The sequence below is a fragment of the Sapajus apella genome, unplaced genomic scaffold, assembly GCF_009761245.1.
Source record: "Sapajus apella isolate SASKATOON/1434 unplaced genomic scaffold, GSC_monkey_1.0 scaffold164, whole genome shotgun sequence".
In the NCBI taxonomy this organism is placed as follows: domain Eukaryota; kingdom Metazoa; phylum Chordata; class Mammalia; order Primates; family Cebidae; genus Sapajus; species Sapajus apella.
In genome coordinates this window covers 770,657-795,082 of record NW_022437104.1, presented here as the reverse complement: position 1 = coordinate 795,082, position 24,426 = coordinate 770,657, and the positions used below count along the sequence as shown (strand labels likewise).

Genomic DNA, 24,426 nt, shown 5'->3' with positions numbered 1-24,426 from the left:
CCCCGTTTTATACTTTTAAAGGGTGCCATGTTGTTCTGTATTTTAGTTTATCTTGTTTGTTTTTAACTCCTGAAGACATCAGTGTTTACCACACTCATTCTTCATTCTTCTCCCATCTTCAGTCTTTCCATCTGGGCTCACTTTCCTTCTAACTGAAATACATTCTTTAAAAGATATCCTTTCATCAGGGCTTATTCATAGCAAATTCACTTATGTTTGACTGAAAATGTCTTTATTTCAACCTCCTGTTTTCCATAATTTGTAAATATTTCTGTATCTCTAAAGATGACTCATTTGTTATGGAAGTAACTACAGCACCCATTTCGTGCCTAAAAATGAACATTTAAAACATTATGAAATAGTCAAGCTTTTAATATCATCAAATACTCAATCAGTCTTCCAATTTCCAACTGTCTTATAGATGCTATATTTTGTTGTATAGTTTGCTTTCTTGAATCAGGATATAAATAAAGCCTGAACATTGTAATTAGTTGATATATTTCTCACACTCCTTTAGATCTATAGGTTTCCCCTCCGCTTATTATTATTATTTTTTTGAAATTTATCTTTTGAAGAAACCAGGTTGTTTGCACTATAGCTTTTCCCACAATTTGGATTTCACTGACTGTTACCTTATTCTTTTTATTTTATTTTGTTGTACTTTTTTTTTTTTTGAGACAGAGTCTCGCTCTGTCACCAGGTGCCTGTATAACATAGAATTTGCCATTTTAACCATTTTTATTGATACAAAATAATCATACATGTTTATGGGTTACATGTGATATTTTGGTACATGTAACGTGTAATGAGCAAATTAAAATAATCCATTTTAACCATTTTCAAGTTTATAATTCCATGGCATTAATTACATTTACAATATCTGTCCTTTTGTGATTGGCTTGTTTCACTTAGCTCAATGTCTTTGACATTCATTCATGTAGCATATGTCAAAATTTCATTCTGTTTTACGGCTCAATGATATTCCGTGGTATGTATATACTGCCTTTTGTTTATTCATTCATCTGTTAGTGGATATTTAGATTGTTTCCACCTTTTGGCTATTGTGAATAATGCTGCTGTAGACATGAGTGTACAAATAGCTGAGTCCCTGCTTTCAATTTTGGGGGATGTATACCTAAGAGTGGAAATTGCTGGATTATACGGCAATTCTATGTTTAACTCTTTGAAGAACCACCCAACTTTTTCAACAGTGGCTGCACCAGTTTGCTTTCTCACCAGCAATGTACGAAGGTTTCAATTTCTCCACATCTTCAACAACACTTTATATTCCATTTAAAAAAATTATAGTCACATTAATGAGTGTGAAATGATATCTCATTGTGGTTTTCATTGCATTCCCCTAATGACTAATGATGTGTAGTACCTCTTCATGTGGTTATTGACCATTTGTATATGTATTCGGATAACTATGTATTCAGATATTTTGCTATTTTTTTTATTTTAGTAAAATAAACAGACTAAAATTTACCATTTGAATCATTTTAAACTGTACAGTTCAGTGGCATTAAGTACATTCACGTTGCTGTGCAAATATCACCATATGTGACTCCAGAACTGTTTTGTCATCACAAACTGAAATTCCATACCCATTAAACAATAAATTTCTATTCTTCCCTCCCCCTTAGTTTCCACTAACCTACTTTCTGTTTCTATGAATCTGACTAATCTAGGTAAGTGGAATTATATAATAGTTGTCCTTTTGCATCTGGCTTATTTCAGTGATCATAATATTTTCAAGGTTCATCCATGTTGTGAAATCTATCAGAATTTCTTCCCTTTTTTTGAGACAGAGTTTCACTCTTGCTGCCCAGGCTGCAGTGCAATGGCATGATCTCAGCTCTCTGCAACCTGACTCTGAGGTTCAAGTGATTCTCAGGCCTCAGCCGCCTGAGTAGCTGGGATTATAGGTGCCTGCCACCACGCCTGGCTAATTTTTGTATTTTTAGTACAGATCATGTTGGCCAGACTGGTTTTGAACTCCTGACCTCAGGTGATCCACCCACTTTGGCCTCCCAAAGTGCTAGGATTACAGGTGTGAGCCACTACACCTGGCTCGCTTTTTTTTTTTGGAATTGAAAGCTGTAGAAGTCTATATACTTTTAGACCTTTCCAAACTACTTTTCAGACTATTTCTTGTTATACATGCTCACTATAATCTCTGTTCCTTTAGCTTGTGTTCAGCTAATATTTTGATAGAAATTCCTCTTAATTCCAGGGGTAGAAACAGAGAAACAACAACCAAAAAAAAATCCAAGAGAGAGAAAGAGAAAGAGATCAACCACTTCTCCTAATCTTTGCAGACTGGCCCTCGGCTGAGGGCATCCTTGCCAATTAGTGAGGCTTGCTCTGAGCCTAGGGATCAGCCTGCAGTGAAGGCTTAAGGTCTTTCTAAGTATGCATCTTCCCTAAGCATGTGTGGGCTTTCTAAATTTCTCCATACATGCAGCTGCTTTTGAATATCCCCTTCCTTTACATCTTCAAGCAAGGTTTTCATTAACTTTATAAACATATCTATAGTGACTGTTTTTGAAGTTCTGTTGTGTTAAGTCCAATATCTGGCCCCTATCTAGGCAAATTCTGTTGCCTGATTTTTTTTTTTTTCCATTATATGGTCACACTCTCCTGTTTCTTTGGTAATATATTGTAGCAACTCTAGATACTAATTTCCCTTCCCTCTGCCCGATGTTTGTTTATGTAGTTGCTTGTTTGTTTTTGCTGTTGTTGTTGTTCTCATTGTTTTCTGGGTATTATTGGGTTTTTTTGGTAGCTTAACAAAACTATTTTATTGAAACCTATCTCCTTACAGTGTGAAACCTCTGGTGTTGCTCCTTAGGGTTCTGACTTGGGCATGTGCACAATCCCCATGAGATGACAGTGTTTTTAGCAGGGCTCATTTTGACAGTCTCTTTCCCTGATCTCTCTGTCAAAGTATCTACTTCACTTGGTATCACTCACAGCTGTCAGTCTCCACTACTTTCTGGTGGATTGCTCTATTATATTTGACAATGCTCTGGGGCATAATCTGCTTCACAGTCCGATTCAGTGAGTTTCAGGCAAGGGTAGTTTTTACGGCCAGGCTATGAGGTCTGTTATATTCTCAGCAGGGTTCTTCATAGCTGTATAGTTCCCTGTTTCTGTCAGGTGAACTAGCTGGCCTATGATTTTTCTTGTTGCTCTTATTAAGAGGAACTACCGTTTTCAAGTATCTTCAGTTCTTTTGGGAGAGCTTTGGAGCTCCTTTTCTTTTTCTTTTTCTTTTTTTTTTTTTGAGACAGAGTCTCACTCTGTTGCCCAGACTGAAGTGCAGTGGCGTGATCTCAGCTCACTGCAATTTCTGCCTCCTGATTCAAGCAATTCTTCTGTCTCAGCCTCCCGAGTAGCTGGGATCACAGGCACACACCACTATACTCGGCTAATTTTTGTATTTTTTAGTAGAGATGGCTAAAATTTTTTTTTCACTATGTTGGCCAGGCTGGTCTCGAGCCCTTGACCTCAGGTGATCTGCCTGCCTCTGCCTCCCAAAGTGCTGGGATTACAGGCATGAGCCAGGCGCTCCTTTTCTTATACATTGCCTCTCCCACTAGAAAAAAATCTCTGAGCCCCTACTTGGGCACTGAGCAAGGCAGTAGACTCTTGTTGTCTCAGCTTGCCTCTTCCAGTATGGAACCTCTGTTCCATGATTGAACTGGAGTGAAGTTGATTGAGCCACCTGTATTCCTGGACTTTCATGCCTTGGGTAGAGCCTCTGCCCTAGGAGCAGGAGCTAAGTGGAGGAAGGGAGCCCCCATGCCTTTTGACTGCACTCACCAGGAATTTAGCCTCTTCAACTCAGAGTTGGAAGGGATGAGAAATGCTAGTGTCCTGTCCCTCCAGGTGAGGTCTGATCATTGTTGGTTGGGTGCTGAGGAGAGGGAGCCCATCTTTCTTGGCCACACCCCCCTGGAGTGAAGCTTCCATCAAGCCAAGTGGGAAAATGGGGAAGGAGGGAGTGGGTTGTAGCTCAAAAGCCACAGCCTCTTACTGTTCTTATCAAGTGTGAGTGAATTTTCTTGAATGAATGCTTCTTCGTTTGCTTGGACAATTTCTAGACATTTAAAATGGCAGTTCTTTCCAACATTTTCACCAGCTTTGCTTGTATGCTAGGGTGCAGGTCCACGGAGCTCGCTCTACTGTCCTAGAAGTGGACTTCACATCTTGGCTATATATATATTTTTAATAATGCAAGATAGTTCAACATGTTTAAAGGCTGAGTCAGGAGAAAGGGAGAGGCTGAAGACAGGGGAGTGAGAGAGGTAACTGATTTATCAAGATTCCAGATGAGGTAGTGGTGAATAAGACACATAACACTGGTAGAAGAAATAGTCAACATGAAAAAGAGCACCTCTTCCACTGTGTCGGGAGGGAACGAGTGAGGACAGGACGGGTAGGGATGGTCAAGTTTGTAAACAGTTTGTTGCAAAGAGTTGAGGATGTTGCTGTCTATTGTCTTCTATTTTCAATGCAGAGGAGGTAAGTGAGTGTGAGGGTCAGGTAGAGGGGTGGGAAGGCTGAGGAGAATGGGGATTTGGCAAACTGCTGCGGAGATTTGGGCTAGAATTTCATATTTTCTCTGACTTCAAAGGGAGATGCTCAGAATTATGTGTGTGAGTACATCTTTTAATGTCTCATGAAATAACAGATGAATTTCTGGTCCTGGATGTTTGTTGAGCTGGCCACAAGATCAACTCTCCTGGAATTTGATTCCAAAGCAAATATCTGCTTAGAAATGTCTCCTGGTCAGGCACAGTGGCTCACATCTCTAATCCCAACACTTTGGAAGGCTGAGTCTGGCAAATCATGCAAAGTCAGGAGTTCAAGACCAGCCTGGCCAACATGGTGAAACCCCATCTCAACTGAAAATACAAAAATTAGCCGGGCATGGTGGCGCACACCTGTAGTCCCAGCTACTCGGGAGACTGAGGAAGGAGAATCGCTTGAACCTGGGAGGCAGAGGTTGCAGTGACCCAAGATTGCACCACTGCACTCCAGCCTCGGCGACAAAATAAGACTCTCTCCCCCAAAAGAAAAGAAAAAAAGAAGAAATGTCTCCAGAAAGTGGAATCTTGGGAATTCTGCTCCCCCTCCTTCCTGCTACAGCTGTCAGGAAGCTCAGGGGCACACGGAGCCCCACACTCTCTGAGGCGCCTGTTCACATACATTCCCTTGGCTTCCTTCCTCTTGGAGCTCTTTGTTCTGCTTTCTCCCCCACAGGATTGGTTCGACCCTCTGTTTTAACCTTTAAGGAGAATGGGGGAGGGACCTGCCATTTATAGCTTAGGGCTGAAGAGTTCAGGCCTAGGGACTCAGATGGCCTGTGGGCCCAGGTCCCCGCTGCTGCTGTGTGTCCCTGTAAGCCTCTGGCTCCTCATCGACAGCACAGGCAGTGCTTGTGGGAAATAAACGAGGCCATTCATGTAAAGCGTTTGGAGCCATAGCTGCATCTCAGTGAGTGCCACCTAATGCTAATGAGCATGGTGATGGCGCAATCTTCTCTGCACCACATAATCGGGAGGGAAGAATTCTCTCTGAGTCTCACAGTGGTCCTGGGCTGTAGATGCCGTCTCGTCCATTTTACAGATGGGAAAAGTGAAGTCGAGCAATGGAGTGACTGGCTTTGATGGTCCCACATTAGGGGAGTGTCAGCGCTGGGACTTGGTTCCAGTGTGTGTCTGTCTGTGTGTGCTACATCCGCTGTCCACTACAGGGCCTCTCTGGGCCAATAGGGTTGAATCAGGTGGGACCTCCAATGCTAAACAGCTTTATATGGTGGACACATGCGCTGGGGATTTCTCTGCGCCTGTCCTCCCATCTCTCAGATGAGGTGAGCAGGCCAGCTCCGTGGTTCTCCAGCCTGGCTGGACGTCAAGGCCACCTAACACTGGTTAAAGACACAGCTTCCCGGTCCCCACCCCCATGCTACTGAACCAGACCCTGAAGGCTGGGCTCCAGGAATCTGCGTTTCTAGGAGCCCATGTTGTGATTCTGATGTAGCCAGCCTGGCCTTCCAAAACCTCTGGGTGAGATGTGAAGCAAGCCTGTTCAGGCAGGACACCTCTTCCCTCCAGGGCATGAGACGGTGTCCTCCAGGGAGCCTGTACTTGCTGTGCGCTCACTGTCCTGCCATTCTCTGGGGATCCAGGGAAAAGCACGATTTGGCCAATGTGGCTTCTACAAACTCAGCAGAATAAACAGGGAAAGTTTCCCACATAAATTCCTCATTCACACTTATTTTCTCATTCATTCATGCATACCCTGGCATCACTTTCACCCACTCCTTCCCTCACTCACATTTATTCATCCTTTTTACACTCACATTCACTTTCTTTTGTGTCAGGCAGAATGCTGTCCCAAAACGCATGGCAAACTCCATGGGAAACTGACGGTAAACTCATGAGGACCTAATTTACAGAGGGGTGGCATTAGAGGACCCTCAAGGGATGGGCAGAGATGGAGGAACTGTATCTGCCAAAAATCATTACCACCCCAAGCCCTGATGGGCCAAGGTGCAATGGCAGTTAAAAGAAAGTGGCAAGAGTCACAGCTACGGAAGAGGATCTGCCCACGGGAGCTGATGGCCCGAGTTCGGGGAGCCTCAAGACACCTAAAGCACAACCCAGCAGGTAGGGAGGCATAGGAATGAATACCCGAAAGCTCTCGCTCTGACCTCTGCCCATCAGTGCCAGTGTCTCTCACTTGCAGGACAAGGAGTCCAGATGATGCAATCAGCAAGGGTCAGTCTCCTGAAACACAGAGCGGGACAGGCATGGATGGGGAGTGGATTTAGAGGGGCAGGTGGGGAGTAACGAAGAGAGCCCCCCACCATTAGCCCCAGAGCTGCCCTTGCTCCTGCTTGGGTCTGGTCCACCCACCTGTCCTCCATCAAGATCTTCAACGTGGGCACACACTATGTGGTAACCAGCGCAGGGTCCCATCCAGAGCCACACAGTCTACTACCTCGTGAGCACCCCGCCACACCCCGCTTCATCCACCTCTGCCAGCATGGTGAGAGCGAACAGCCTCAGAGGCTGCACTGGAGGCAGCTCTCACCTCTCAGCTCACAGCCAGCAGGTAGGGAGGGCCACAAACACCCAGATGGGTTGGCTGGGCTGTCCCAGTTGGGCTGGGGGTGTAGTGGTGGCCACTGTCTGGGCCCTGAGGTGGGGGAGACCTGGGGGGGGTAGAATCAGATTCCATCACTCCTGCTATCCCACCTGTCAGCCACTCAGTCTTGACCCAGCCGCCGAATGGCTCCCAATGCCACCTGTTCTGCAGGTCTAAGAGCTTGGCCCTGGCACCCAAGGCCTTCCCCAAGCCAGCTGCTCCATGACAGTGACCCCCCTGTCCGACTGGTCCCCTCATCTTTCTCATGACTCTGTGCCTTTGCTGGTGCAGCTCCCCCACCTAGACTGCCCTCCTCTGTCCCCTCTGTCAGCAGGTGACCATCACTGGTCACACAGATAGCTGCCCTGAGAGACCCACCCTTGAATCACTCTCCTCCCCTCCTCAGCCCAACACAGGTGTCACACTGGCAGCCCCTGTCTCCACCCACAACCGTGTCCCTCCTGCCCTCTCCACTCCCAAGGCCCAGCACCGGCTCCATGGTGTGGTCCAGGAAGCCCTCCCCATCCTCTCCTCCCTCCCAGGCAGGTTGCCATGCCCTGGGCTCCAGCTCTCCCAGTTCTGGCCCTTGTGTGGCTCTCTTGGCCTGAGTCTCTCCTCCCCAGCCCGGGACAGTGACCTGCACATTCTGGGTGCTGGCTGAATAAAGGGATCCATTTCCACAGCATCTGGCCCTGCACCTGGGCTTGTTAGCACAGGTATTGTTCCTCTGGCAGGACCGCTGGGGGGTGGGACAGGTGGGAAATGAAGTGCAGGAAGGACAGTTGTTGTCATGGTTGTCATTTATTGTCGATTGTCGGACACCTATGCACAGTCATGGTGCCATCTGCTTCCCATGTGTGGCTCACTTCATCTTCACCACAGCTCCATGGGGTGGGCATTCCTGCCACTGGTTTATGGATGAGGAAGCAGAGAGCGGCCCCAGGGCAGGCGGCCAGGATGAGACAGAGCCAGAACTGAAAGCCGGGTCTACCTGCCTGTCCTCAGCTCCCCGACTGGAGAGGTGGAGGTCCCAAGGCAAGGCGCTACCCATATGGCCGTGTCCTGGTGGCTCCTTTTCTGTTACCTCCAGACTGGCAGCCTCTCCTGGAGGTAACTCTGACTTGTGACTCCCCCATGTCCCACTCCTCAGAGCAGAGTCAGAGGCTGCTGGAGGCGTGACCCCGGCCCATGGCAGGCCCTGCAGCCACGGGTGTCTTGGTTGGAGCCTGCCCGGCCCTGCCCACCAGCTTGGAGCCCAGAGGGACATGTGGCCGCCTCCACAGGGCATGCCTCCCGGGACACAAACCTGTGTGTGTGCGCATGCACACAGCCGGCACCACCGTCACACTCATCACAGAGCACCAGGCCCAGTTTACAAAGCACGTCCCCGTCGAGGTAGCTCTCACTTGCACAGCGCCCACTGCGCACCAGGCACTCCCCAGCCACTTTCTAAAGTGCGGCCCCCAGAGAACAGGCTGGGTGAGCCAGTGCTCTATGGGTATGAGGCCAGTGATGGACAGGGACGTGTCTGAGGGCACAAGGGACCATGTAAGGGAGCTGGGGGAGTTTAACCTGCGGCTCCTACCTCCCAGTCAAGGGCTCCTTCCACCAGAGCATGCTGACTGCTGACTCATGGCCATAATGAAACGTATTATGAAATGCCTATTTCCGCATATACAAATGTGTGCCTGGACCTATGCACCTGTGCACATGTTCCTAACACATGCCATCAGTGGGATTAGCAACACACGTTTACACAGAGGAGCGAATCGCTAGCTCCCTTCATGGTGCCCCTCGGTGCTGCCAGTGTTTCCCTCACTGGACTGGCTCTGTCTTGAGAACAAGAATGCCCCAGCACCCAGCACAGGGTGCACACTACATTAACCCGATAGTCACTACACATGGCAGTTGAATGAACAAATAAATGTCTGAGTGAGTCGAGTATCTGACAGACTGGGATGCTGTGCGGAGCCTGCGACAAGCCCCATCTGTGAATAAAAGCACGAGCTTCTAGTACTTTGGAGCAAAAGCCATGCTCTCTTCAAATAACCTCTCACCTTTTGAGAGGCGGCACCTGGCACCTGACAATTAATTCAGCAAAGTTAAACTACTGACTCCTCGTGGGGTCCGAGCACCTAACCGTGGGACCCCAAGTGACCATGCAACCTGAGCTGCCCACCCTGGGCCTGTGCCATCTGATCCATCCAACCATAAAGTCAGGCAGGCAATGACAATGCTTCATCTCCAAAGGGCAGTGGCCACAGGAGATCAGACCGGAGTGGGTCCCGCAGGCACGAGTGAGTCCCGGGAGGCTCACCTTCCCATAACGCCTTCTCCTGCCTCGTTGCTTGCACTCCCTCAACTCACACTGAGGGCCTTGTGCAGAGTTCCCAACAACCAGCTCCCCAAATAAGGAAAAAAGCCCAGGAGCATGGCTTGCAGATGACCCGCATGATAAGCAGGAAGTCGCTAGAGGCCGAGCTGTGGCGCAACAGCCCCACTCAGGTGTGACCCTGACGGGAAGAAAGGAAGGGAAATCCTCCTGGAGTCAAAACTCAGCAGCCTGCATGTGATTGATCTCTGTCCAGAAAGCGACCCGCTAGGGGCACTGATCAATACAGATTGTGTCTGTCAGATAATCAGAGACTGGGAAGGAACAAGATTAGATAACTGATAGCAATAATGACAATGTAATAAAATACTTAGAGTACTCATTATGTGCAGGGCACAGTTCTAATTGCTTTGCCTGCATGTATATGAGGAGCACGTGGACAGATCTCTCAGGATGGGTTGTGGGGGAATATTTGTGTCCCATGTGAGTGCTCATCAAAAGGAGCATGATTACCCAGCCTGTGGAAATCTGTCAGCCTCTTCGCCAGACACCCAGTGCTTGTTCAATGAGACAGTGAACAAAATTATCGTAGAAGAAGGGATGGATGTTATGCACCAGTTCAACATTGATTTACCTTCACTTAGGTTGCCTTGGCTACCAACACTGCTGAGTGCCCAATCTCTCAACAGCAGAAACCCCAATATGTCACCATTCTCTAGAGAGACCAGCAAGTCTTTGAATGACAGGGGTATTACATTGAATCCCCTCCATCATGGAGCTGGCATTAATTTATCCTCACCTTATATACCATTGCAATATCCCATGAAATATATTTTTCTGATCAAGGAACACATTTCATAGTGAAAGAGATAAGATAGTGGTCTTGTGACTATGGGGTTCTCTGTTCATATCACATAGACAATCACCTATAAACAATTGCTCTTACTGAAAGGTGGAATGGCCTATGGACTATATGGTTATGGTGACAATTAGGAAATAGTTTGTGAGATCTGAATGCCATTCTATAGAATTCAGCATATTCTCTGCATTAGCAACCCATATATGCTGCTATTTCTCCCATAAACAGAATATTGTATATCTAGAAACCAAAGAGTGGAAATGAGAGGTTTCCTGACACCACTTCGCTTAGTAAAACTTGCAAAAACTTTGATTTACAGGTAGTTAAGACTTCCATCTGGCCATTTGGAGTTCCTCATGCCATGGAAACAATGGACAAAAAAGGGGGAGAGTGAGGTTCCTATGTTGGCTGGGATGAGTTATCTTAATTATTAGGGGGAAATGTGGAGTCTGCTATTCAACGGGATAGGGGAGAACATTTTCTGGAACCTAGGAGAGTCACTGCGTGACTCTAGTTCTGGCATGTCCAATGGCAAAAGTTCATGCAGATTATAACGACTCAATAAAGATGGGACTTCTGAAAGCTCAGATTCCACATAATCATTGTGGAGACAACTTCTACACACTGTAGAAAATACTTCTGTGTGTATTTGTATGTCCCTTAGGAGCATAATACACAACTTGAACAAGGCATGTTCAAGACTACTGGGCCTGTGGAGCAGGCTCAATGTACCTTTTATGTGAGTCCTGGGAAATCACCCAGGTGCTTTCATTCTCACCATGTCCAGTGATAAAAGTTAGCCAAAGAATACAGTAGCCATACACATACAGGACCACAAAGAGCCTCACCTTATCAAGAAAATAACCACAGCCAGCTAAGGTACTTGTTAAAGCAAGGGGAACACACGGACTCAATAGAGAGAAAGGAAAGTCAGAAACACCAGCACTGGTCTCTGGACAAGTTGTAATAAGGACTACAACCAGCTTCCTTACTTCCTTCTTTGGTGTGTGTGTGTGTGTGTGTGTGTGTGTGTGTGTGTGTGTGTGTATTTGTATATATGCGTATACATACACTACTTCCATTCTCTTTCTTCATCTTCACACCATTGTAGAATATAATGTGTGAGTAGTGGTTCAACGTACAATTTAGCTCATAGCTTGCAGCTATCTAGAAGAGATCGCGAGGTAACTGGAAGAGGAAAGGATATCACCCCAAATTCTTGGACTTAGAGCTGGAGATAACAGAGGATCAGATTCGAGATAACATCCTTTTCAAGAAAGAGTGAATAGTGATTGCACATACTTTAGTAGCATTATGTTGGAACAAGACATTTTTAAAAGTGTTAATTTAGGGAGAAGTTTACTATCTATTTTGTCTTCATAAAGGGCTGCTCTCCACTGAACACTTCTTGTTTTCTGGCTACCCATTATTCATATTCTATCCTGTTTTATTCAGTCAAGGCAAAATATTGCTCTAGGGCATTCATTCTCAACGGAGGTGATATCATCCCCAAGCAAGTGAAAGTTTGTCCTTCATGAGAATAAAATCTTTGCTATTGGAATAGCTCGTGGCCCTCTAAAGCTCAGCCTTACTTGACAAAATCTTATTCCTTAGTATATAGTTTGTCTTGCTGGGTTTTCTTGGATATCACATTAACAGCACTGATATTGAATTTCTTTAAGATATGCTAAACGTATGCAAGATCAGTGATATAGAGCCATGTTGAATAAATGATTCTGATTGGAGGACTTTCAATTACTCATTCTTAAAGTCCTGTTGCAAGAGTTGGCCTGCTACCTATTGTCTGACGTTACCTGATTTATGTTTGATCCTCAGTGTTTTTGTCTGTTACTCAAGTTTTGAGAAATTTTAATAGGGTAAATTTAATTGTACAAAAATCACTCAGTTCATCACTAATTGTGTTAAGTACTCAACAGAAAGAATGTCAACAATACGTGAATGACTACCTGCAGCTAGCTATGTTAAAAAGTTATTTTATTTTCAAAAACTTTAATTTTTATGGATGCATAGTAAGTGTATATATTTATGAGATACAGAAGACATGTTGATACAGGCATGCAATGTGAAATAGGGACATCAGAGAGAATGGGGTAACCAGCCCCTCAAGCATTTATCCTTTGAGTTACAAACAATTCAATTACACTTTTAGTTTTTTTTTTTTTTGAAGGGTTTTTGTTTGTTTAATACATCTGAAAAGAATGCATGCATATACAAAGAATTGAGACATGAGAAAGCATTGGTTCAACACTAATGAATCTACAAGAATTAGGATTGGGAAGGTGGGAAAGATTACCTCAACATTTTTAAAAACTGGAAACTGCAACCAAAATAAGCTGATAAAATCCCTATTAACACTTACGAAGAGTCTTCATAAGACTCTTTCCATGATTTTATTAAGCTAGAGAGCCTCACTTGGCTGCTCTAGGGTTCCTCATACGTAAAACAGAAATAAGAGGATTCCCCTGACTGGTCCCCATGTTGTTAAGTGGTCTCCCCACCCCCACCCTACCCCCAGCTGCTTAATGAAGCAGGCCTCCATCCTCCTAACTTGAGAGGATGTGAGTCATTCCACAGATGTCTGTCTTCTAGCACCACCCCTCGTATTTCCTCTACATACGAGGTCTTCAGCTGCAGTCTAGGAACACCATACACTACTGAGTTGCAAATCCATGCTAAGCATATAAGACAATGACTGACAGGGGAAAAAATTTTTTTAAATTGCAAACTCAATTCATTTGGTGTATTTCAAAGGTGAAATATTTTTCTTCATTTATCAGTGAAAGAAGTTAAAACTAACGTCCCCAAAAAATCAGCAAATGGCAAACAAATGTCCTTGAAAGTCACAGTCACATATAGTGCATCCTAGAAAAGAGGAGGGGCAAGACAGGCTCCACCCACTTTCATGAGTTTCATCAAATAGTGAATCTACTCAAGGGTGGAGAGAAAAGGCAACTTTCAAAAAGGAGTATGTTATTAAATGAGGCATTTACTATATTCCTTCCTAAGAGCACCAGATGGGGAACATGTTTTCTAAACTAGATCTAGGAAGTGGAATGTGGAATCAATCCGTCCTCCTCCCCTTAAGGGCTAACCACTAGTTAATGAATTAAAAAAAAAAAGACTAAAAAACAAACCCCACACACACTACCCCCAAAAAAAGAGGAGGGGAAAAAAAAACCACTAAGATGTCCCAGATTACTCTCCAGAGTGGAACCAGGGAGCAGCTTCAACAATTCCAATCAGTCTGTTACAGAGTCATCCACAAGCATGCCTTGCTTTAAAAAAAAAAATTTTTTTTAACAACGAAACAAAAACTAGTACTAACCACTTTTCTGACAATGTACAATTACTCAAAATTAACTAGTACTGGGAGGGGAAGGGGGGTCCATACCTATGGGCCTTGTCTCACACGAGTGCATGTGGGTAGGTGCAGGGCATTTGTCATTATTGCAAAAATGAATTTTAATTTTTAATCTTTAGTTTGATTTAAACATTGCTTTTAGTATGATGCTGACACCAGCTGTGCAGAAAGGGCTCTGAAGAGATGTTCACAGCAGCACACACCTGCGGCTCTTCTTCGGTTCTGGAGGCTCCAGGGCAGCCAATATTGCTTCATCAAATACATTCTTTAGGCCCTTCTGTGTGAGTGCAGAACACTCCACATACTTGACAGCCTTCAGGTCACGGGCCAGCTTTTCAGCAGTCTCTGGAGTGATAGGCTTCTGTTTGTTCTAGGCAAGTTTCTCAATAGTAGAGGGGTCATCTCTGAGATCAATTTGGGTCCCAACAAGCAAGAAAGGAGTCTTTGGACAGTGGTGAGTTATCTCAGGCACCCATTTTTCTTTCACATTTTCAAATGAAGATGGAGAAACCACTGAAAAACATCTGTTTGTGGATAACTCAGCGGTCGTAATCTGTCATAATTCTTTTGCTCTGCAGTATCAAAAAGTCCAAGAGTATATGGTTCTTCACCAATCATAACTGTGACTGCACAGTTGTCAAAAACAGTCGGTACATATTCCGATGGAAATTTGTTTGTTGTGTAGGATATCAGGAGACATGTTTTACCAACAGCACCATCGCCCACAACAACACACTTAATTGTCTGCATTGCTGAAATAGTTTTGTATCCACTTTAAATATTTCAAATCTGATGTTAACCTCAGCTTCTCCACCGGGGCGTTGGCCTTTTAGTTATTTTTAAATGGACAATTAAGTTATCACTGACTGTGGTCACCTTGCTATACTATCAAATAGTAGATCTTATTTAAAAGTTATTTTTTTCAAACAAGCAAAAGTTAAAAGTTACATTTACTATCAATAATTTTTAAGAAATAAAATTTTAAATTGTTATATTTTCTGGAAAAATAAAACGGGATAACTTTTTTAAATTTTTTATGCAAGTTGCTAATAAACATATATAATTTGGCACATTAAAATCTATATAGATAAATTATATTTTAAGTTGCTCAGCAGATACAGTTATAAAATGAAATGTTAATAGTTTTTTATATTTCTACATTAATTAAAACTTTTGTTTAGTTATTCTTAACCTTGTATTGAATAAAAAGAGTAACTTTTATACTTACTCTTTCTAGCTTTAAAGTACAAATGTGCAAACAGTTATTAAATACATAATATACCTGTGATATTAACATTTCAGGGGGCAATCATGAAAAATAGGTGAACTGCTCTAGTGGATTTGTCTACCTCTAGCAAAATGGTGGAATAATCTGGAATGTCTTGGAATTTAATGAATGACATACTGAAGGAAAGAATGAAAATTGTGGGAGTTCATTCATTACAATGATGCCCTATAGGCTGATAAAGGTGGCAAAAACATGAATGAGTGTGTGTTCCCATTTCCTCTGTTGTTCCTTCTTCCCTGATCTGGCCACTTTCCACTTGCCTGGAACTAGACTTAAATCAGGAGAGTGAAGTGTCAGGCACTGTTCTAGGTGCTTACTACTGAGTGGTGAAGAAGGTCCCTGCACTCCTAGATCTCACATTTTAGAGAAAGGATGACAGACACAACCAAATAAATATATGAACAAGAGGCCAGGCATGGTGGCTCACACCTGCAATCCCAGCACTTTTGGAGGCCGAGGTGGGCAGACCACAAGGTCAGGAGTTCAAGACCAGCCTGGCCAATATGATGAAACCCTGTCCTTACTAAAAATACAAAAGTTAGCCAGACATGGTGGTGGGCGCCTGTAATCCTAGCTATTCGGGAGGCTGAGGCAGGAGAATGGCTTGAACCCAGGAGGTGGAGTTTGCAGTAAGTCGAGATTGCGTCACTGCACTCCAGCCTGGGCAACAGAGTGAGACTCCATAAAAAAAAAGAAAAAAAGAAAAGAACAAAATCATTTCACAAAGTCAAAAGGACTTTGAAAACAATTGAAGGAAAAAAGGACAAAGGTAATGTCATGGGGTGAAGATGGAGAACAAGATGAACTCGTGTAGTCAGGGAAGGATTCTCCATGGAGGTGAGAGTTGAGGTGAGCTTGAACGACAAGAAGTCATCAGTCATTTCATGAGGACACAGAGGCGTGGCATCCCAGGGTAGAGATGAGCTTGGTGTATTCAAAGGACTTCAGAAAGAAGTCCAACTGGAGGCAGCAAGAGGAAGGACTGGTATTAGAGAAGGTAGGAAAGAAGTTCTGGAGTAAGACAGTGGCAGCCATGTCAGCCATGGAAGGCAATTAGCTCTTATTCAGGTACAGGGAAAAGCCATTGGAGGGTTTTGAGCTAGAAGTGACATGATCTGACTTTTGTCTTTTAAAGCTTACTCTGTCTGATGTGTGGAGAATGGGTTACAGTGGGGGCAAAACCGGAAACAAGAAGGCCAGCTAGGAGGCTAGTTATGAGACCAGTTAGACAGTCCAGGCAAGAGACCATGATATCTTGGGCTAGGATAGTGACTGTGGAGAAAGATATGTGGATGGATTTGGAATAGATTTTCACCTGGACAGCACTATCAATCAACTTGATCTAATTGAAATGTGTAGATGCTCCATCCAATAACAGCAGAATACACATTCTTCTCAAGCTGACATGGAACATGCACCAAGATACGCTGTATTCTGGGCCATAAAACAACAAATTCAAAAGGCTGAGTGTGGTGATCACACTGGTAATCCCAGCACTTTCAGGAGGCCGAGGCAGGAGGATGGCTTGAGGCCAGGAGTTCAAAACTAGCTTGGGGAATATAGTGAGACCCTCTCTCAACAAAAAAATTAAAAATAAAAAATTAGCTGGGCATGGTGGTGCATACCTGTAGTCCCAGCTACTCAGAAGACTGAGGCAGGAAGATCTCTTGAGCCCAAGATTTTGAGGTTGCAGTGAGCTGTGATTGCATCACTGCATTCCAGCATGAGTGACAGATTGAGACCCTGTCCCCCCCCAAAAAAACCCCACAAATTTAAAAGAATAGAGATCATACAAAGTATGCTCTCAGATCACAATAGAAACAAAATGAAAACCAGTGACAGAAAGACATCTGAGAAATCCCCAAATATTTGAAAATTAAACCACAAATTTCTAAATAACGTATAGGTCAAAAAAGAAATCTCAAGATAAATTTTTAAACATTTCAAATTAGATGAAAATAAAACTGCAATTTGTTAAAATTTTGGGGATAACAGAAAATCTCAAACAGTGTATGGGGGTGGGCACCACTCCTGAACCTAACGAGAATATATATAGCAAGGTAACAGGGTACACGGTCAATACACAAAAAATCAGTTGCTTTCCTATATACCAGCAATGAACAATTAGAATTTCAAATTTTAGGAAAGCATACTATTTTCAACAGCAGGAAAACAATGAAATACTTAGGAATAAATATAACAAAATATATACTGGATGCAAATCTAGAAAGCTACAAAGCACAGATTAAAGAAATCAAAGAAATCTAAATAAAGGGAGAGCTATTCCATGTTCAGGACAAAGAGGACTCAATACTTTTAGGATATCAGTTCTTTTCAGCTTAATGTATATGTTCAATATCATTTCAGTCAAAATCTCAGCAAGCTATATGGTAGACATAGATGAAATGATTCTCAAGTTCATGTGGAAAAGCAAAAGACCTAGCAAAACCAAAATAATACTGAAGACAGTGTGGTTGAATGTGGAAAAATACAAACTCTTTTGCTCTGCTCTCACAGAACACTCAACACAGGTTTCTGTGACCAGATGTGTGGGAGCACACACACTAAATGAGCAATCAGGTTTTGTAGTGGACCCCAGATGAATGTCCTCTAATTTTGTGTAATTTTGATACTAATTAGCCGGAGATGGCATCAGATATCACAGGTTGAGAGCTGTCTCCAAGATTGTCACGTCCCCTCCCCATTCCCACCTCTGCCTTTAGATGTGACTCCAAAGCTCCAGGTTGTTTTACCAGTGTTTTTGACAAACTTGGCTATAAATTAGGTTTCCACAACCCTCTCACTGAGTTCCATGAATTTGTTAGAGTAGCTCAAAGAATTCAAGGAAACACTTATCTATATTTGTTAGATTTTTTTAAAAAAATCATTTTATTGCTTCCGTACCTAGATAATTTATGCGACCAGGGCAGAGGCTGTGGATGACTCATATTTCCAATCAAGAGGAAGGACTCGCATGGTCTGATAATATTGGGCCAAATGATGAATCTGGCTCTCTGTCAGAATCCGATAGAATTTAGCACCCTTTATCTGATTCGTGAGGGTGTCAGGCCCTTCTTGGCCACTTTGTCAATCTGCTCCTTCACGTCATTGGAAGTCAACTTCAGCCACCAGGAGCGTGCCTGTGATCCACGATGAAAGTGGTCAGGCAGCAAAAGGATGCTGGATTATTATAAGGAACATTACAAGGGATATAGATGAAAAGATGCGTGCGGCAAGGCCTGCGGGAAGGGGCACAGGGCTTCATGCCTTCTCCCAGTGTGCCACCCTCCAGGAGCCTCCGCCTGTTTTGCTATCTGGAATCTCCCCAAGCTCTGGCCTTTTGGGTTGTTATGGAGGCTTTATTACGTAGGCATGATTGATTAAATCATTGGTCATTGGTGATCAGCTGAACCTTCCGGCCCTCTCCCCTTCCCTGATGTTGGGGAGTGGGGCTGAAAGTCCCAACTCTCTAATCCTGCCTTGGTCCTTTTGGGGACCAATTCCCAATCCTGAAGCTACCTAGGTGCTGTTGGCCAACAGCCAACTCATTAACATATAAAAATACATCACTTTGGGGATTTTAAGGATTTTAGAAGTTGTATGTCAGGAAATGGTGAAGACCAAATATACATTTTATAATAATCACCGTGGTGCTAAAGAAAGAATGCACACAGAGATCAATAGAACAGAGTGGAATACAGTTTGAGGTAAAGCCAACAGAACTTCTTGTTGTAAATATGAATTGAGGAAAAAAAGGAATCAAGGACCATCTGTAAGAGATGGGAGAAAGATCAGGTTAGAGAACGTAAAATGTCTCAACTTTGAAGTTTTAATCAAGGGTTGTAGGGTCTATGATTCTTTGAGATGCCCCCCATATCCCTCCTAACACTACAGCTATTCCTGGGGCTGAGGTCTCCCTAATTACTGGTCTCCAAGCTCAGCCCCCCTCTCACTTCCCTTTCCTCTTCTATGGGCGGGGGTGTTGGGGGCTCTGCCAGTGAGAGCCAATGAGCAGGGTGAATGCTGCCTCTAGTCTTGGTTTTAAGAGGCTTCAAGCTTTGTGTGCCAAAGATCCCATTACCCTACAATCAGTGTGTTAATGAAGCATGAGACAAGCTGGGGAAGGGAAAGAGAATGAATGAAAGAGAAAAGAAGTTGAAGAAAGAGGGGAGGGAAAGGAAAAATGAGTGAGTGACCTGTCGGCATCTGGGGAGGGGAGCAGGCCACAATGGCACACAGGAGCCACCTGGGGCACAGAGCATCCAGCACTGCTGGCCTCTGCCCATGGCCTCAGCAAGATCCCTCCTTATCTGCAGCCGTAGGAGAGCAAAGAGCCTATTATCGGGAGACATGTCCTCTGTAGGACTGTGGCTTACATCTGGTCAGAGTGGGAGGATGGATGAAGAGTAATGGATGCATTTAGAGAAGTGGTTCTAAACCTTTTGTTGAGTCTCAGACCTGTCTAAGAATGTGATGAAAGCTATGACCTGCACACTCTCCCCAGAAGAATGCCACTAAACATCATCATATTGTGTCTACAATTCAGCATCTTTGTGAATGCTCTGGAATCCCCCAGGATCCATGAACCTATGTGTCCAATTTAAAGACTGTTTAGGAGATACAAATCAACATGATTAGTGATGGACTGTATGTGATGGTTGACAGAGTGGGTCGGAGAGGAAGCCTGGGTTGAACGGCTGATGCAGTTGAGCGGATGATGGGACCATTCACTGAGACTGAGAACACCCAAAGAGGAACACGTTTCTGGGGAAAATATGGAATCCAATTTTGGACCTGCCAAATTTTAAGTGTCTGGAATGTCCAAGGGGAGATTTCCAGGAGGCAGTTGGACATATGGATATGAAGTGTGGGAAAGAAATGTCGGCTGGAGTGATAGACTTGGGAACCATCAACATGAAGATGGTTATTAAAGCTATAGGAATAGGTGAGGTTGTCTACCAAGACCGAGCAGAATGAGAAAAAAGGGCTGAACATAACCTTATCAAACAAAATCATTTACCAAAAGGGCCGAGAAAGAGGGACCCACAAAAGCAACTGAGAAGTAGTGGCTAAGAGTAAAGTCAGGAGAACTCGATATCATAGAAACCAAGGGCAAATCTCCTTCCAAATGGAGGGGAGAGGTCAACAGTGCCAAACGTTACTCAGACGAGGCCTGAAAACCATCCACCAGATTTAGCAACAAGACCTCTGGTGGTGAGCACTATCCATGGAGTAGTGGGGGTAGATGGCAAATGACAGTGGCTTACAAAGGACAAAGTGGAAGGTAAAATACAATGGGTGAAGAGGTGACAGATGAAAAAAGGACAAAAAGCGAACCAGAGGTGAAGAATTATGGACAATAGTGCAAACAACATTTATCTGTCTATCTATCTATCTATGTGAAATTTCTCTCTTTGCGCAGGCTGGAGTGCAATGGTGCAATCTCAGCTCCCTGCAACCTCTGCCTCCGGGTTCAAGTGATTCTCCTGCATCAGCCTCCCAAGCTGCTGGGATTACAGGCTTGTACCACCACATCCAGCTAATTTTTTTTATTAAGTAAAGATGGAGTTGCACCATGTTGGTTAGGCTGGTCTGGAACTCCTGACCTCGAGTGATCCACCCACCTTGGCCTCTCAAAGTGCTGGGATTACAGGTATGAGCCACCACATCCAGCTGTAAACAACATTTTTTTTTTTTTTTTTTGAGATGGAGTGTCACTCTTGTTGCCCATGCTGGAGTGCAATGGCGCCATCTCGGCTCACCTCAAACTCCGCCTCCCAGATTCAAGTGATTCTCCTGCCTCAGCCTCCCAAGTAGCTGAGATTACAGGCATGCACCACCACACTCAGCTAATTTTCTATTTTTAGTGGAGACGGGGTTTCTCTGTGTTGGTCACGCTGGTCTCCAACTCCCGACCTCAGGTGATCTGCCCACCTCGGCCACCCAAAGTGCTGGGATTACAGGCCTGAGCCACCACACCCAGCTGCAAACAACATTTTAAAGCTACAGACAGTTCCTGGCTTACCATGGTTTGACTTATGATTTTTTGACTAAGAGGTGCAAAAGTGATATGCATTCAGTAGAAGCTATACTTTGAATTTTGATTTTTTCCTGGACCAGTGATAGGTGGTACGATACTCCTAAGTGAGATGTTCCACACTTTACTATAAAATAGGCTTTGTGTTGGATGATTTTGCCTGACTGTATGCTAATATAAGTGTTCTGAACACTTTTAAGGTATGCTAGGCTAAGATATGATGTTTGGTAGGTTTGGTGCATTAAATGCATTTTTGACTTATGATATTTTCAACTTACAAATGGGTTTATTAGGACGTGACTCCATCAAAGTCAAGGAGCATCTGTATTTGCCCATGACAGGGAGGAGATAAATAGGGTAGAAGCTTAAGAGTGATGAGGAATCGAGTCAATGTTTTTATTTTTAAATATCTTTATTGAGGTATAATTGCATCTCACAAAATTCACCTTCTTTAAGTATACAATTAAATTAATTTTAGCAGGCTTACAGAGTCTTACAATCATCACTACAATCCACTTTTGGAACGTCCCGACCACCCCCAAAACATCCCTTGTCGTCCCTCTCTATCACACCAGACAGCCATTAACCTACTTTCTGTCTATAGATTTGCCTTTTAGATAGGAGGATTTCATGTAAATGACATCATGCAATATGTGTTGTCTTATGCTTTGTTTCTTTCACCAAGCGTAGTATTGTTGAGGTCGAGGTTTAATCATGATGTATCATATATCAGTACTTTATTGCTTTTAATTGCTGAATAGTATTTTATTGAATGAATATACCATATTTTGCTTAACTGCACTCACTGGTTGCATGACATCTGGGTTGTTCTCACCTTTTGGATATCACGAATAATGTTGTTATAACCACCCAAGTACAATTTGTGTGGACATATATTTCCATTTCTCTTGCTGGGTCACATGGTAAATTTAATACTGACTTTTTAGGAAGTAATGGCAATGGATTTTTTTTTAAAAATTCTAGAGACTTTAGGCCGGGCGCAGTGGCTTACACCTATAATCCCATCACTTTGGGAGGCCAAGGCTGGCAGATCATTAGGTCAAGAGGTCGAGACCATCCTGGCCAACATGGTGAAACCCCATCTCTACTAAAAATACAAAAAATTAGTTGGGTGTGGTGGCGCATGCCTGTAGTCCCAGCTGCTCGGGAGGTTGAGACAGGAGAATTGCTTGAACCCAGGAGGCGGAGTTTGCAGTGAGCCAAGATCGCGCCATTGCACTCCAGCCTGGCTCCTGGCGACAGAGGAAGACTCTGTCTCAAAAAAAAAAAAAAAGATTCTAGAGACTTGAACATGTTTGAAGGCCATGTCAGAGAAAGGAAAAGGTTGAAGATACAGAAGGGAGGAGAAAGAGAACTCAGAGATCAAGTTTCCTGAGACAGTAGAAGGGAATGGGGCACAGAATTCAGGTGGAAGGATTAGTCAACAAGAAAAGGAGCACCTTTTCCCCCTGGAATAGGTGGGAAAGAGCAAACAGTAGTCAGATAGGGATGCTCAGGAATTTGTCAAGGAGCTACCATGAACATCTGGAGAACTGACCAGGAAACAAGATTGCCTGAGAGCACAGAGGGTCCAGTAGAAGTTGGGGAATGTGAGTTTTTAGTGGCTCCCGACTGAGCAATTTATGGGCCCAGGACTGACATAGAGAAGATGGAAGGTTGTTTTCATCTGCAGTTGGGGCCATGATGGAAATCTCAGCTGTATTATGTCATGTCATCCTTGGTTCCTGACTCTGCCTGGTTCTCCAGGCCTCTCACAGATGCCCTAGATTACTTGACACCACTTTCTGTTAGTCAGGATAGGTTGGCTTATGCTTTGAATAATACTCTTTTATTTTACTTTACTTTTTTTGAGACAGGGTCTCATGCTGTCTCCCAGGCTGGAGTGCAGTGGTGTGATCATGACTCACAGCAGCCTTGATCTCCCCATGTTCAGGTGATCCTTCCACCTCAGCCTCCTAAGTAAGTAGCTGGTCCTATAAGTGCACACCACCACACCCAGCTAATTTGTGTATTTTTTGTAGAGACAGGGTTTTGCCATGTTGCCCAGGCTGGTCTTGAACTCTTGGGCTCAAGCCATCTGCACATCTTAGCCTCCCAAAGTGCTGGGATTACAGACATAAGCCACTGGGCCTGGCCAATAACAGTTTAGAAGCCCAAATCCCAATGACTTGACACACATAGGTTTATTTTTTGCTTATGCAAAATGTACTGCAGGTCAGAACAGCTCCCTTCTAAGAGGTAACGAAGGTGTCCAGGCTGATGGAAGCTCCACCATCTTGTGGCTGTCTCATCCAGGACCCGAGGCCTTTATGAATTCCACAGGAGAGGAAGAGAGTGCAGGAGGGTTGAGCACCAGTTCTCTGGATCATTGGCCAGAGTTAGTCACATGGCCTCATCATTCTCTACAGGACTGGGAAATTCAGCACACAGTAAGTGACTCTACCACATCTTTTAAGAATTGTATTTTCTGCTACAGTTAACGAGAGTCATTGCTATTGCTTTCATTCAAGAACGCTGACTAGTAAAGGATATGGGTGAGAATATTTAAAAATATATATCTTCAATTTTTTTCTGCTTACAAAAGCAATATATACATGTTATAAAAATTTGAATGTGGCCAGGCACAGTGGCTCACACCTGTAATCCCAACACTTTGTGAGGTCGGGGTGGGCAGATCACTTGAGGTCTAGAGTTCAAGACCAGCTTGGCCAACATGACGAAACCCGTCTTTACTAAAAATAGAAAAATTAACCAGGCGTGGTGGTGAGGGCCTGTAATGCCAGCTACTCAGAAGGCTGAGGCAGGAGAATCACTCGAACCTAGGAGGTGAAAATTGCAGTGAGTCAAGATCACGCCACTGCACTCCAGCATGGGCAACAGAGCGAGACTCTGTCTCAAAAAAGAAAAAAATCTGAACATTACATAAATATTCAAAGTAGAAAGTGAAAAGTCCCTCATAATCTCACACTCCCAAGATAACTATATATTTGACATATATCTGGTATATATTATATATATATATAATGACATATAGTTATGTATTACTATATTACATATATATATAAATATATATAACTATATATTTGGTATATATTTATCTTTATATCCTACTAATAGGAAATACATTTTTATCAAAAATAGGATCACACTATACCTATGGTTTTGCAATTTCCTTTTTCACTTAATACTATACTTTGACACCTTTCAAAGGTATGCAGATATGTAATTTTCTTATTCCTTTATTCTTATTTTTATTTTAAAATAATTTTTAATTATGCAAATAATATAGAAATAGGTTCTCCTTAAAATTTTTTAAAGCTTTAGGTTGGGCATGGTGGCTCACACC

At 43.6% G+C, this 24,426-nt stretch overlaps 1 pseudogene; it reads right to left on the bottom strand.

The window, feature by feature from the left end:
- Positions 1-13,180: 13,180 nt before the first annotated feature.
- On the bottom strand, positions 13,181-14,555 carry LOC116542202 (annotated as a pseudogene).
- Positions 14,556-24,426: the final 9,871 nt, after the last annotated feature.